Source organism: Amblyomma americanum, chromosome 5 (genome assembly GCF_052857255.1).
Source record: "Amblyomma americanum isolate KBUSLIRL-KWMA chromosome 5, ASM5285725v1, whole genome shotgun sequence".
Taxonomy (NCBI): Eukaryota; Metazoa; Arthropoda; class Arachnida; order Ixodida; family Ixodidae; genus Amblyomma; species Amblyomma americanum.
In genome coordinates this window covers 139,512,480-139,528,071 of record NC_135501.1, presented here as the reverse complement: position 1 = coordinate 139,528,071, position 15,592 = coordinate 139,512,480, and the positions used below count along the sequence as shown (strand labels likewise).

The window sequence follows — 15,592 nt, the reverse complement described above, 5'->3', positions numbered from 1 at the left end:
ATAAAAAGCTGCGCTATTGTTTCTCGGGACAAATTGGCAGCAGCGGTGGTCACGGCGACATACGTTTAATACATTTTTTCTGTACTATTGCAGAATTCCACCGAAGCAAGTTACTGAATCGGCTACGAAAGAAAAGCGCCTTTAAGTGTGCGTGACCATGCCAAGCTGATTTCGGCCGACGCAAGGTGCATCACTGTCTGCGCCGAACAAGAGCCAGTGCACGTGCCCATCACACGCCCCAACATGTTCATTAGGGCGAGAAATCAGTGACCCGATTTGTGGCGTTACCATCGACAGACCTGGGATAAAAAGCTGCGCTGTTGTATATCGGGACACATTGGCAGCAGCGGTGGTCAAAGCGACATCTGTTTAATATATTTTCCTGTACTATTGCAGAATTCCAAAGAAGCAAGTTACTGAATCGTCTACGAATGAAGAGAGCCTTGAAGTGTGCGTGCCCATGCCACGCTGATTTCGGCCGACGCGAGGTTGATCACTGTCTGCGACGAAAAAGAGCCGGTGCACGTGCCCATCACACGCCCTAACTTGTTCATTACGGCCAGAAATCAGTGACCCGTTTGGCGGCGTTACCATCGACCGACCTGGGATAAAAAGCTGCGATGCTGTATCTCGGGACACATTGGCAGCATTGTGGTCACTGCGACATCTGTTTAATACATTTTTCCTGTACTATTGCAGAATTCCACCGAAGCAAGTTACTGAATCGTCTACGAATGAAGAGAGCCTTGAAGTGTGCGTGCCCATGTCACGCTGATTTCAGCCGACGTAAGGAATATCATTGTCTGCGACGAAAAAGAGCCGGTGCACGTGCCCATCACACGCCCCAACTTCTATATTACGGCCAGATATCAGTGACCCGTTTGGCGGCGTTACCAAGGTAGATGTACACTGGTAGAGAAAGCTCCATAGACGCCCATTGGTCCAAAATATGGCGGCTCGTGGGCACTCCAGCGCCCCCTGGATTTTTGGCGGCAAACTACGCAAACGTGACGTAGAATGACGTTACGCATACGTATGCTTTTGGCGCGAATTATAAAGCGGTCTTTCTGTAGAATCCGCGTTTTCGAGCCCGTACCTCTCGAAGGTTGCTGCCTTTCAGCGCGCCCCAACCTTTGCCAGTCAAATGTGCTCGAGTTCCTGCTTGTTATGGCCTTGTTAATGTGCAATTGGGAACGCAATGAAAGTGACTGGTAAAGGAGGGGCAGCAGAGAAAGGCAGCAACACTTCCAGACACTGGCGAAGCATGTAGGAAATCGCTTCGTAAGCTCCCGCCACTGTGGCCGGGTTAGCCGGGTATCGAAACAGGGCCTGCAAAGACGCGCTGTAATGCACCGCACACTCATGAATAAGGGGCAGGTCAAGAGTGTTGCAAAAATACAAATTTTGCCAGGTTTTAATAAAATGACTTACCTCTTTCATAAAACAAGGTGCTAATATATTTTTTCTTTTCTATTGGCAGATTACATTCCAATTTTGTAGCTTTATCATTTCTTTATATGAGTGTTTTGCCCCCATCCTCTGGTTGTGCTGCAGTCGCGGTAAACCACTTCTCGGCCCAGCCTTCGCCACCACTTTAAATCCGCCTTGGCGTTACCATCGACAGACCTGGGATAAAAAGCTGCGCTGTTGTATCTCGGGACACATTGGCAGCAGCGGTGGTCACGGCGACATCTGTTTAATACATTTTTTCTGTACTATTGCAGAATTCCACCGAAGCAAGTTAATGAATCGTCTACGAATGAAGAGAGCCTTGAAATGTGCGCGCCCATGCTACGCTGATCTCGGCCGACGCAAGGTGCATCACTGTCTGCGACAAAAAAGAGCCGGTGCACGTGCCCATCACACGCCCCAACTTGTTCATTAGGGCCAGAAATCAGTGACCCGTTTGGCGGCGTTACCATCGACAGACCTGGGAAAAAAAGCTGCGCTGCTGTATCTCGGGAGATATTGGCAGCAGCGGTGGTCACGGCGACATCTGTTTAATACATTTTTCCTGTACTATTGCAGAATTCCACCGAAGCAAGTTACTGAATCGTCTACGAATGAAGAGAGCCTTGAAGTGTGCGTGCCCATGCCACGCTGATCTCGGCCGACGCAAGGTGCATCACTGTCTGCGACAAAAAAGAGCCGGTGCACGTGCCCATCACACGCCCCAACTTGTTCATTAGGGCCAGAAATCAGTGACCCATTTGGCGGTGTTACCATCGACAGACCTGGGATAAAAGGCTGCGCTGTTGTATCTCGAGACACATTGGCAGCGGCGGTGGTCACGGCGACTTCTGTTTAATACATTTTTCCTTTACTATTGCAGATTTCCACCGAAGCAAGTTACTGAATCGTCTACGAATGAAGAGAGCCTTGAAGTGTGCGTGCCTATGCCACGCTGATCTCGGCCGACGCGAGGTTGATCACTGTCTGCGAAGAAAAAGAGCCGGTGCACGTGCCCATCACAACGCCCTGACTTGTTCATTAGGGCCAGAAATTAGTGACCCGTTTGGCGGCGTTACCATCGACAGACCTGGGATAAAAGGCTATGCTGTTGTATCTCGAGACACATTGGCAGCGTCCGTGGTCACGGCGACATCTGTTTAATACATTTTTCCTGTACTATTGCAGAATTCCACCGAAGCAAGTTACTGAATCGGCTACGAAAGAAAAGCGCCCTTAAGTGTGCGTGACCATGCCAAGCTGATTTCAGCTGCGCGACGCGCATCATTGTCTGCGACGAACAAGAGCCGGTGCACGTGCCCATCACACGCCCCAACTTGTTCATTACGGCCAGAAATCAGTGACCCGTTTGGCGGCGTTACCATCGACAGACCTGGGAAAAAAAGCTGCGCTGCTGTATCTCGGGACATATTGGCTGCAGCGGTGGTCACGGCGACATCTGTTGAATACATTTTTCCTGTACTATTGCAGAATTCCACCGAAGCAAGTTACTGAATCGGCTTCGAAAGAAAAGCGCCTTTAGGTGTGCGTGACCATGCCAAGCTGATTTCAGCCGACGCGACGCGCATCACTGTCTGCGACGAACAAGAGCCGGTGCACGTGCCCATCACACGCCCCAACTTGTTCATTAGGGCCAGAAATCAGTGACCCGTTTGGCGGTGTTACCATCGACAGACCTGGGATAAAAACCTGTACTTTTATATCTTGAGACACATTGGCAGCGGTGGTGGTCACGGCGACATCTGTTTAATACATTTTTCCGGTACTATTGCAGAATTCTACCCGAAGCAAGTTACTGAATCGTCTACGAATGAAGAGAGCCTTGAAGTGTGCGTGCCCATGCCACGCTGATTTCGGCCGACGCGAGGTTGATCACTGTCTGCGACGGAAAAGAGCCGGTGCACGTGCCCATCACACGCCCCAACTTGTTCATTAGGGCCAGAAATCAGTGACCCGTTTGGCGGCGTTACCATCGGCAGACCTGGGATAAAAGGCTGCGCTGTTGTATCTCGATACAGATTGGCAGCGGCGGTGGTCACGGCGACATCTGTTTAATACATTTGTCCTGTACTATTGCAGAATTCCACCGAAGCAAGTTACTGAATCGTCTACGAATGAAGAGAGCCTTGAAGTGTGCGTGCCCATGCCACGCTGATTTCGGCCGACGCAAGGTGCATCACTGTCTGCGACAAAAAAGAGCCTGTGCACGTGCCCATCACACGCCCCAACTTGTTCATTAGGGCCAGAAATCAGTGACCCGTTTGGCGGCGTTACCATCGACATACCTGGGATAAAAAGCAGCGCGGTTGTATCTCGGGACACATTGGCAGCAGCGGTGGTCACGGCGACATCTGTTTAATATATTTTTCCTGTACTATTGCAGAATTCCACCGAAGCAAGTCACTGAATCGTCTACGAATGAAGAGATCCCGATAAAAACGCACGACAGAATTTTTTGCCGCACATCTGTCGCGCGACACAATTTTGTGTCGCAAGACAAGCTGTCTTGTCGTGCCTTGTGTCGTGCGACAAGCTTCGTGTCGTGGGTTCTTTCGCGCGACAAAGTTTTTGTAGTGGGTTCTGCCGCAAGGCAAACATCGTTCCTGCATTTTGTCGTGCGAAGAAGGTCCCTGTCGCAGCATTTGTCGCGCGACAGGTTTCTGTCGCAGGTACTGTCGCGCGACAGAGGGTGTCGTGCCGCGCGATAGAGATTGCGTGCCTCAGCAAAGTTGCCTGTCGTGGGTTCAGTCGCGCGACAGACTTCTATCGTGCCTCTTTTCACGCGACAAAAGTACCTGTCGTGCTCCCTGTCGCGCGGCCTGTCGCGCGACACAACAGCTTGTCGTGGGATATGCCGCGCTACAGATACCTGTCGTGGGATGAGTCGGGCGACAGATACCTGTCGTGGATTGTGCCGCGCAATAGATACCTATCGTGGGATGTGTCATACGACAGATTCCTGGTGAGGGTAATTGTTTTACTGCAGAATTCTAGAAATACTGTCGTGCGGTCGTGTGACAGCGATAGGATCAAATTGACCAAAGAAGCTTTAAAGCGCGTTCACTGTGGCGAGTCGCGAAGAGGATGCGAGGTGCTCTGGTCTGTTGGTGACGGGCACCGAGCGAAATGAAGTGCTCATTCACATTGGCGAATCGAGTTTTCAACTCGCTTTCCGCGACCTGGCTCCCTCACCGAACGAGAATTGGCTTAGAGGAGAGGCACTGCTCGAGCCCTCACCTAATTCTCTTCTGTTCCCACGTGACAATGTGACGAAAGTAGTGCATGCTCAAGGGTATAATGCGGCTTTGAAAGCCCAAAAAGCTGTAATGCACAAGCGACGAAGCCAGCGGTGCCTGCGTATCCGCACGCGCTTGCGGGGGTGGCATGTAGCCGCAGCCACGACAGCGCCTGCACACCAATCGGTTTGCGCAAGTCGAATGGCGCTACTGAAAGTCAGTGTCCTCTTGGCTTCTGTGTCATGTTCAAGCTATGTAACATAATGTACCGCTACTACTACATGCGCAGAAAAGGCCAAGGACACTTCTTTGCGTCGCGGAAAAGAATGTCATTAATCGTCAATCAGGGAAAATTACTCGCCATAACCATCCGGCTACACAAAGGCAGCATGTGTGTACATGCACGCTGTTCTCTGTATAGATGTTCGAAGCAACCCCGATATCATTTTTCCGCGTTTCAGTTTTAAGAGCGTCAGCTCTTACTACTTACGTTTGTCAAGGACACGTCTCTCTGCAGGGAAGGTCAAATTGGCCAAGACAGTTACCACACTATATCACATAGCAACAGCGGGCGCGTAGAGCCTCAGTTGTCACAGATACCTTCGATCCGTTTTACATATGCCAGTATAGCGGCTATCGAAGTGGAACCCCGGGGACCCCCATTTGCATCAAATTTTTGGGCCGCCCGTTTGACGCATAACGATCAAAGTGGTGTCATTTGACTTGTAATGTTCCTGAGCATAAAATAAATATTTAGATGAAGCCCAAGATATGTGTGGGATTCGCACCAACGATCTTTTCGACCCCAAACCGTGCGTTCCTGGGACTTCCAGACAGCCATATGTCCTAATCGTTTGTCGCAGAGGGTTCCGGATGCGGTCAAACAATTCGTCTTGTTGTAATGCACACGTTTATAAAATTCGTTAACTGATATTTAAGGAGGAAACATACCGGATATAGCGAAGGTGGCTGTAAATCGCAATAGTAGTGCAATAGTAGTGCAAAGTAGATGACGCTGCTTGTTTCTTAGAACGAATGTTTCCGAAACGAAACGCCCTCAGATGTTTGTATTTTGTCTTCTCCACGTTTGCTGAGCACCCCGATCTAAAAACTGTAAGCTCTCGTAGCTAAGGCTCTTAAGTCCAACGCTGATGTAGTGTTGGCGGAGAATTTTTTTAGCGGCAGTGACGTGGTGCTTATCATAAAATAGCAAACAAAAATACTTTACAACGTCGTTCATTGCCTGCACCGAAAATTTCATGACCATGACACGAAAATGTCGCTAAATATAGACAGCAGCGTACGCAGCCGAAGGTGAAATGTGGCAGCCGGCAAGTTTGAACCGATTTGATTCTCGGTTGAAATGAGAATAAAGTCTTGGGACTGTCGTCAACCGCGCGCTTTAAAGAGTTTCGCCTGCTTTGACACAGTCTAGCTCCTGTGCACCCGCGCTCGGTCCTCTAAACTACTCTGGTCCCAGTGTGACTATGTGCTATGACAATCTGAGCGAAATGGAAGATGTCTGGGGGTTTTGATGTGCATCACGGCCATACAGTTGAGCGACATGATCACGTACAGGCGCGGCAAGCCAGCCTGAATACCGGCCACCAGCGTCAGAAAAATGTGACAGTAATGTTTGTTCAAGCCAATACTAAGCCGTCGGTTGGAGTATCGTTGGCCAATATCGAGTCGTTGGTAGAAGCGATAACAGAAATACAAACAAATGTCTCCCCACGGCGCCTTGAATTGCTGCTGCTCAATCGCGGCTCTCTTGGCCTCAGCTGGCTCCGCTCCTGAAGGTGTCGCGGAAACCGAGCATATCTTTGTTTTACTATGAGACGAGGTTCACAGTAAAACGATGACGAGAGCAGCACCTCAGCGGTAGCCAGTTTCGAAGTGCACTCAGCTGCTGCATCGATGTGAAACCGGCTAAGCTTAGCGACGACTAGGGCAGCCAGGGGTACAAAAACTCGCCTCGCTCACTCCGGCTGGCTCACTGATTGGCTCAACAGCTTGCGACCTTCACTCGGAAGGCTGGAAAATCGAAAAGCGAGCGACTGGCGCTCCGACTGAGCGATACTTTATGCCCACGTTTGCAGTACTGGTGAACAACCTTTAACGCCCACATGCTTGGGTTATCTGCTGTGTTGCGGCGAGTCTTAGTTAAGATCGTCCGTGACGCCATCATCACCGTCCGTGACGCAGAGGCTGAGAACTTCAATTCCAGCACGTGCCGGAACAGCTCGTATTTATCGTAACGATACGAACTCGAAAACACGTCTGCTTCGATGCGCTAGTGGGCTCTTGCTTGTTAAACTACACGCGATCAGGATGCGGCGAGTGCTAGCCGCTGTTTCATATTAGCTAAAGTGAGACGCAAGTATCGACGTAGTTTCGTAACGCAGTTGATATCAAAGCAATCCGCTTGTATTGGTCACCGATTAAGCTGCTAAGTTTCATGACCTCCGGTGAGCATGCCAGTGTCGCGCAAATTAATGCATCGGAGCTACTCTCTATCGTGCCAATTGCGTTCAACTTATTTACGATATTCGCCAGCTTGAGATACGGCGCTTTTCTTCGCTGTTTTTGTCGCAACTTAGTGATTTTATCTGGCAGCAAACGAAATTGCATTCTGTCAACGCCGTCGTCTGCTCCGTCGTCTGCTAGGGTATCCGGGTCACTTCAGGGGATCACAGGATCGCAGCTTCTACAAACGACATGCCAGAAAAAGTAACTGAAAGCGCTTTAGTATTCTTAAATAATCTCAAAATAATTTAAAATCAATGCAGTGTCTTTGTTGTAAAGATAATATAAATATTCATGGTTTAGAAAACAAATATTTTCGTCGTTGCAATTTTTCACCGACACGAAAGCGCAGCCATCGGCGCCATTGCAGCGCAACCCACGGGTCGTGTTTTGTATTATTTGCCTCTTTAAGGCATTGCTTGAGTACTTGTACGGCGGACATGTGTGAAGAACTCATTCAATAGGAAGGTGAGCAGGAGTTTGTTTTGGAAGCCAACGACCAGGATTTCGGCCTGTCAACATTGGCGAGTTTCAACGGGTAAGCCATGAAGAAAGACAGTGCTGGGACGTCTTGTCATCTGTAAAGGGAACGAAGGCTCCTGCGCCGTTTTACTAAGCCTGGATGAATCGCATGGCCGGTGAGTCCCGCTCTGCGTTTCTTTGCTAATGATCTGTATTCACACGCGTTATTTGTATGCGGCTATATAGGGATGTGAGTGGAGGCAATCCGCCTGCGGTTGCCGCAGCTATAATGCGGCGCCAAAAAATCAGGGCCTATATCCTGCATGACAAATGTTGTTCTCATTGTCTTTATGTGCATTCAGTACTCGCGTGCCGTGGTAAATAAAAATGGCACCAGATATCGCTACAGAGTTACGCTTTCGCTTGCTAGCGCTTCGACACTCGGTGAAAAAGCATGGACATGCACTCCGTAGAAGTCGGTGAGCGAGAAGTGCAGCGCGGCGGAGTGCTTGTGCTTGGCCAGCTACAATCAGACACCGCACTATTTTGCTCAGAGTTAGTACTCATCGGATTAGTGCTTGTGCCCTAATATGCGTCATACTAAATTCTGAGACAGTGATCGCATGCGAAAGGCTAGTTCAAATTCATCCCCTTGTCATTTGTAAACTTGTCTGTGCTTCCCCAGTGAAACAGGGTTTGAAGCAGTGTTATGTCAAAGTTAGATCAATCTTGCGTCTCCTAAGCTGCAAACGTTGATGCTTCCTCTCCTGAGCACTGCGAGCTGTCGGAGATGCAACTGCACAATTATTTAGGATTTCTACCGTTTTGCTATATCCCTCGCTTTTGCGGCCCGCATTCAAGTCGTTCGCCATTGCCGGTGTTTTTTTTTGTTACTTATTTTCGCTTTGTTATTTATTCTTGGTTGCGTGCCATCAGCTGTGGTGCCGGCGATTGTCCGAGCTCGGAACTCTTCCCAGGCACGGGATCCTACCCACAGACCTCCCTTCGCCGCACTCACGAGTGTTCTTTGGTATTTTTTGTTTCTCTTGCCCTTACTTGCATTGCCAGTCGACAAATTTGTGCAGCTTTTAAATGTATGCAGATTTGTTAAATGCGCTAGCAATTTTTCTATGATGCTAAGCTGTGCTGTGAGATATCAAGCGTCTTGCTAGTGAAGGCATGCTTTTTTCCATTCTCTCTTCTCCTTTAACCAAGGCAGTCTGGTTGCAACTTCCAATTTAATACCTAGACATTGGTGCAAGGCAGCATGATAGGAATTAATGAAAACCTGCAAATCCTATATTCAAATTGGTGGGCAGTATTTCAGCCAGCTCATCTTTCAGTGTGGTTATAACAGTTATTGTGACTTCTCAAAGAATGTGTATGGGTGCATTACATAAAATCTTTTCATTTGTTTTGTCATGGGCTAGCTCATTGGTTTTTATTTACTTATATTACGTCTAAGTTTAGTTTTTAAAGCAGTAGACGATTTTATCTCTTTTCATTCATGACATGGCTACAGCCACTGTTAGCTGTTGCTCTGGATGTATTTATTTGCAGTTGCCAGCGGCTAGCATCTATTGGGCCATGCGTGCTTCCTGCCTTCGGCTGTGTCATCCCTCCTGATCCGTTCATGGTAGTTATTCTTTTTCAGTGATGCATATCTTAGCTGCCTATTTGGAAAAAATATTTTCCATATAGGCTTGCAGCTAGGTTTAGAAATGCATGAAACTCTACATGCACTTCGCAGCAGTACCTCAGCTTATAATTACCGGAACTGTAGACTTGTACAAAATATAGTCGCTGATGTAGCTCTTGACGCAGCTGCTGTTAACATAAACGTGCTTTGACATTGCACACCTGTTGCCTGGTATGCATATGTGTCCTAGAAAAGGACCTATATGTTTATTTATCCCTTTAAAAACATTTTGCTCTACAATGATGGTTTACCAGTATTTCTGATACAGAGACCAAATTGTCAGTCAGTAATGTAACATTGCACGGTGACACCAATCTTTGTATGGCATAGCATCCTTGCAATGCACTGGGCAAGCTGCTGTCAGCGCAGATTTATTGCTGGTTTATTGCCATAGCATATGGTTATACTGCACAGTTTGTACCTCTACCTTCTTAAAGCTGTATACTTTAAAAATTTAAAATTAGTTGAAGGAAAATGCAAGGAAATGTAACAGTAACTGTCTCACATTTTGGTGGACACTTGAACCGTGATATAAGGGAGGGATATAGAAGGGAAGTAATGAAGAGCTGATGCCCATGTTAGATGCCCCTCTTTAGTTAGACATACCTCACAATTAACACATTTGGTTCAAAACAAACATGGGACTTGCACGCTCACAAGCACCCTCATGTCAGTAAAACAAAGTGCCAATGTTGCCGTACTTTAGAGCTTTGCTCTTAAAAGCGCAGCTGACTGCTGCTCAAAGTTTAGAGCAAAAATATGTCTACTTTTCGTCATGTGCAGTCTGCGGTGCTGGTGCCATTTGCAATGGTGATTGACATTGAGTCGCATGATGCGCAGTCCGTTCCTGGAGTTAGTGATTTTGTCTGCCGTGTGAATGTGCTGTTAAAATTAGTGCAGAACAATGGTTCTCCAGTTCATTTTATTTAACTGTGTCCTGCACCACAGGCTACCACCCTTTTTCTTCAAATTTACTTATCTCATTTATCCATCTGATTGCCACCCATTCATGCATTCACCTACTCTTAGAATCCTACCAGTGTTTTAGTGTGGTATTGCTTATATCTTTTCTGCATTCCACATGCAATGCACTTCCTCTTTTTTTGATTTAGTCAAGATATCTCTGTTCCTGTTTCTTGCATAAGCATAAGAGGCGCCTCAAGTGCACCATCTGGGCTTGTGATGCAATGTGTAGGGCCCTTCGTTTTTGAGTAAAACCTGGTTTCTCCCTACTTTTGCACCAATAAAGATTCTTAAAGATCAGGTTCAACGCAATTTCTGTGCAAATGTGCCTGTAAGAAAGTGTGGTTTGAAGGTGCACAAAGGCAAAGAATTGCTGGAGTGTAGTGGATGTCACAATTCTTCTGACAGATTTTTTAAACAATTCTGGTTATTTTATTTCCCTTTTAATGTTTGTTGTTTGTCGGTTGCTTATAATTTTTGGATAAACTGAAAACTACATGTACTGACTGGTATTTCATTCCAATAATTATACCCATTTTTATGAAGCTGTGTTGAAAGGTAGGTGTGCATTTAGTATGCGTGCTTTGAATTTCAGTGATTGTTTCTCCAATGCAAAATGGAGGAGAGGTCTCTGCTGTGCGAGTTTTTTGCAATGGGGTGAAAGTAGCTGGAGCAGCATTTTCTACAGTGTCACCCAGCCAAAAGTTCTCCCACAGACCACTGAGCTTCTGAATACCTATGGCTTAAAGCTCTAACCTCTGGTTGCCCTTTCCGAGGTTTTCTGCAATAACGAGTGCAAGCCCAAGGGCTCAGAGCTAACAAGCATTTAAAACCATAGAGCTATACACAGTAGTGCTGGGGCCGTGCAGCAAATCACTGTGAATTAGGTCGCGATAAACGTGGTTTACTGTATAAAGTTAGTGTGAAAAAATATTTGCGCTCACAGAAACCGCTGTTTTTTTCTTAGTCGGTCATTGAAACAAAGCAATGCATGTAAAATTTGATATCTCACTGATCCCTCAATTTTTTTCCAGCTAAAGACCAAGAGTTGGATGGAAGTTGTGCAAGCCACCAAGTTGCGTGTGATTTTTATCAGGGACCTGGACAGGCTGGGAAGTTAGTGGATGACCAGTGGCATTCACTCAGTAAGGCAAGCTTTTTCTGTAAGTACAGTTTTTGGCATGGCATTGCTTAGGAACGCATGCACTAATCTGACTACTCTATGCCCGGCCTTGCTTCAAGAATAATGAAGTACATGAAAAAAATTGATTTCCGAAAAAAATTGCTGTTTCTGTTATGTTTTTTCAGAAAAGTATTTGCCATTTAAAGGGCTGTGAAAACCTTAAAATTATTATGTGCTTGTTGTGGCTTTTTTTTTCAAATTTCTTCCACGTCTATGTTGGCCTGACCTTGTAGCTTGTCTGCATGAGATTGGCTGCTACCTACAGTTCGCTTTTTTGTTGGTCCTTTATTGCCTGTCACAATCTTTACTTTGCATGGCAGTGTCATGCAGTTTGGGAAGTAATCTGATCTTATTTCTGCATTGGCCTGAAGTGCAAGCTTTTGCATGTGGGGCATGTTTATGGTGTCCTTTTGTTTGCTATAACTGCAGTTTGGCCATGAGGGTTACAGGCTTAGTCCTTTTTTTATTTTGATCCAGTGTCATATACTTCATGCATAAAAATAATGAAGTAACCGCTATTTTTTGTAATAAATGAACATTCATTATAGCTGTGGATATTATAAGTGCACTTGACTCTAAAATGGCTGTCTTCCGGCATTCAGTATTACAACTTAAAACCAGCCGGAAGACACAAAACAGGAGAAGAGATGACCACAAGTTGAGTCTGGTCTATCAACTGAAATTTTATTGAAGGAAAGTAGCCAAAGAAGACCTGCCAAGAGATTCAAGCACGCAAAACCCCAAAGCAGTGAGAGGGCAAAAAACAATCGAAAGGCACTGACGTACTAGTAAACCATCTAAAAAACTAATTCCTTACAGTGAAGGTTCACAACGGTTTAGCCAGGCACTTGTTTTTAGCCTTACTGATGTAGTAATCCTCAACTATATCAGGACAGATTTATCACTTCCCTAAACCACTGATGTGCCGCGGAAATCAGGCGTGCAAAGAGAAAGGTCATCCTCCGATTGCATTCACGAGATTGAACGTGCAGTGTCAGGTGAAAATTCGCCTTCCTCTCTATACAGTGAAAGTGCTCTCAGCCAGGCGCACATTCAGATATCTGCTTGTCTGCCCATAGTAGTTTCAGCTACGAGGCAGTGGAATGCAAAAAAACCGTTTACTTTTGCAAGTGGGGAACATTTTTTATCTGCCACTGTGCATTGCGGACGATTACCCGTAGTTGTATCAAGCCTAGTTTGAACGAAGAAGCAAAGGGCTCCTACCTTACTTTTAGCGGTCAAGACAACAGCAACATCATACTTTGGTGCGACTTTCTTGGGACGGTGCGAAATGGCGTAGAGGTAAGGTATAGAGCCCGCCTTTTTGTGCTGCTCAACTACGTCAGCATCATGCGAATGGTGTTCTATTCCCTCAAGAGAGTAAAAACACACTCTGACAGGTGCGCGAGATGGGCAAGTGGTAACCCAGGTGCCATTGGCTTGGAAACGTGCTCCGAGAATGCATTCTTAACACTGTGATGGCATGACTTCCATAAAGCGGTAGTGATGCATTCGATTGCCAACCTGTCCTTCACCAGCCTCGAGTGGTTCAACTCGTAGCTAAGAGGCTTCCTGATCTTGGGCTGTGGTGCCAACATATGTGGTCGTCTGCAAAGCGCAGGTCTAAGTCAAGAAGCTACAAACGATTATGCTTAGTGAAATTCAGACATAAAAGATAGGCTTTGATCACATGCCTAAAGGTTTCTAAAATGTCTTGTGCCAACTTATCTGAGCCTTCCTTTTGCAAAAAAATATGGTAGCTATTAAGATAACGAAATGCTACTATGCTGAGGTCTTCCAAACAGGGCTTTGATGCGGTATCGACTCTGGAGAGAAGAATGTCGCGGAGGAACAGCGCAACCTGGGACCCTCTGCATATGCCTGATTTCTAATGTAAATACCGCCTTGCCAACTCACAAAAGTGCAGTTCTGTGGAGTTCTACTTTCTTGTGAACACCAACCTGGGAAGGTGCTCTGCAGTGAGCATCGACATGGAGGGCCTGCACTATTCATTGTCACATGATAGACCTCTGAGGCATGTGCAAACTGCATCAGGGTGAACAATGAACATGCTTTTACAGATGATTGCGTTATTTTCATTGCTGGCTTCATGGCGCTGTTGTCCTTTTACTGCAAATCCGCATTTGTCAGTTGGCAGGGCGGTATTTACACACAGGTCGTAGCTTTGCTCAGCAACATTTTTTTTGTCTAATGTCGATAAGGCATTAGAGCCCTGTTTGGAAGACCTTGGCATAGTAGCATTTCGTTATGTTCATGACTATCTAATTTTTCTGGACATAGAAGGCTCAAATAAGTTGGCACAAGATGTTTTAGGAGTCTTTAAGGCATGTGGTCAAGGCCTGTCTTTTACATCAGAATTGTCTAAGCAGAACCGTTAGCCGTTTCTTGATGCAGACCTGCGCTTTGCGGACGAATATGTTTGTCGGGGCTACAGCTAAAAATCGGGGAAGGCTCTTTTTAGCTACGAGTTGGACCACTCGTTGCTGAGGAAGGATGGTGAAGAGGTGTATTTGGCGCTGGTTAAGGTCAGTAAAGATGGAAACACTTGATGGGTGTGCAATCTATGCATGACATCAGCTTTACATAAGTCATGCCATCACTGCTGAGGACGCATTCTTGTAGCAGGTTTCCAAGCAGCTGGGTTCCCACTTGTCCATCTCAACAACCTGTCATAGTATGTTTTCACTCGCTCGAGGGTAAGGAACACATACTCCGATGATGCTGATACACCTTACCTCCACAGTATTTCACAGTGTCAAGAAAGTCGCGGGAAAGCTTAATGCTGCTGTTGTCTCAACAGCGAAGTGCAAGACAGGAGGCCTTTGCGCCGCAATTAAAAAGGCATGATAAAAGTGGGTACTTGTCCACAATGGACAGTGTCACAAAAAAAGGTTCACCACTTGCAAAAGTAATGGAGTTTATTGCGTTCCGCTGCCTTATGGCTGCAACTAATATGGGCAGACAGGCAGATAAATGAATTTGCACCTGACTGAGCACTTTCACTCTATAGGGGGAAGGCAAGTTCTAATCTGGCACTGCATGCTCAATCTTGTGAATGCAAATCTGAGGATGACCTGTCTCTTTGCACGCCTAATTTCCACGACACATCATTGGTTTATGGAAGGGATAAATCTGTCGATAGATAGTTGAGGCTTACTACATCGGTAAGGATAAGGACACGTGTGGCTAAGCCGTCGGTAAACCTTCACCATAATGAATTTCCTTTTTTAGATGATTCATTAGCATGGCAGTGACCTTTGATTGCACTTCGCCCTTTCACTGCTTTGGGTTATTGTGCGCCCATATCTTTTCGCGGGTCTTTGCGGCTTTCCTTCAATGATGCCGCCGCGGTGGCTCAGTGGTTATGGCGCTCGACTGCTGTCCCAAAAGACGCAGGTTCGATCCTGGCCGCACCAGTCAAATTTCAATGGAGGCAAATTTTTAGAGGCCCGTGTACTGTGCGTTGTCAGTGCACGCTAAATAACCCCAGGTGGTCGAAATTTCTGGAGCCCTCCACTACGGCGTCCCTCATAGCCTGAGTTGCTTTGGGACGTTAAACCCTCACAAATCAAATCAAATAATCAAAATCTTCAATTAAAATTTTGTTAGTCCCGCCTCTTGAGCTCATGTCTTGTGTGTTCTGTCTTCTGGATGGTTTTAAGGTGAGTCAGTACCAACTCGGCCAGTCATAAGCCTTGTTCAGTATTACAACATTTTGAATAAAGTGAGAAGTTTACTGGGTTATGTTGCCGGGGATCGTGTCCGCAGCAGTGGTGGGCAACTCAGAAGAGATAGCGTCATACGATTGGTTGTGTAATTGGCAGAGGATGATGTGAACATGCTGCTCGAAAAAAATTTCATAATCGGATAATTATTTACAGCCAAAAATGTCCACAAAGTGGCTGGGCTAGAGAAAATGTGCTGCGAAATTTGAAAACGCTGAAAGTAGGTGGAGCTACAGCGTAGTGCCAAGTTTGAAAAACTGGAAGTATGGAGAAAGCCAAAGCATGGCGCCAAGTTTGAAAACTCGAA

At 46.4% G+C, this 15,592-nt stretch overlaps 1 protein-coding gene and 1 long non-coding RNA gene across 2 annotated transcripts in view; both read left to right on the top strand.

The window, feature by feature from the left end:
- The window catches only part of LOC144135085 (uncharacterized), a 942,878-nt gene that overhangs the window by 619,617 nt on the left and 307,669 nt on the right, over positions 1 to 15,592 (top strand). The gene's annotated exons all lie outside the window — the stretch shown is intronic.
- LOC144133663 (uncharacterized) lies at positions 7,675 to 11,477 on the top strand. Its single transcript, XR_013315087.1, has 4 exons — positions 7,675 to 7,870; positions 8,631 to 8,724; positions 9,255 to 9,330; positions 11,391 to 11,477. It is a non-coding gene; the product is annotated as an uncharacterized LOC144133663 (long non-coding RNA).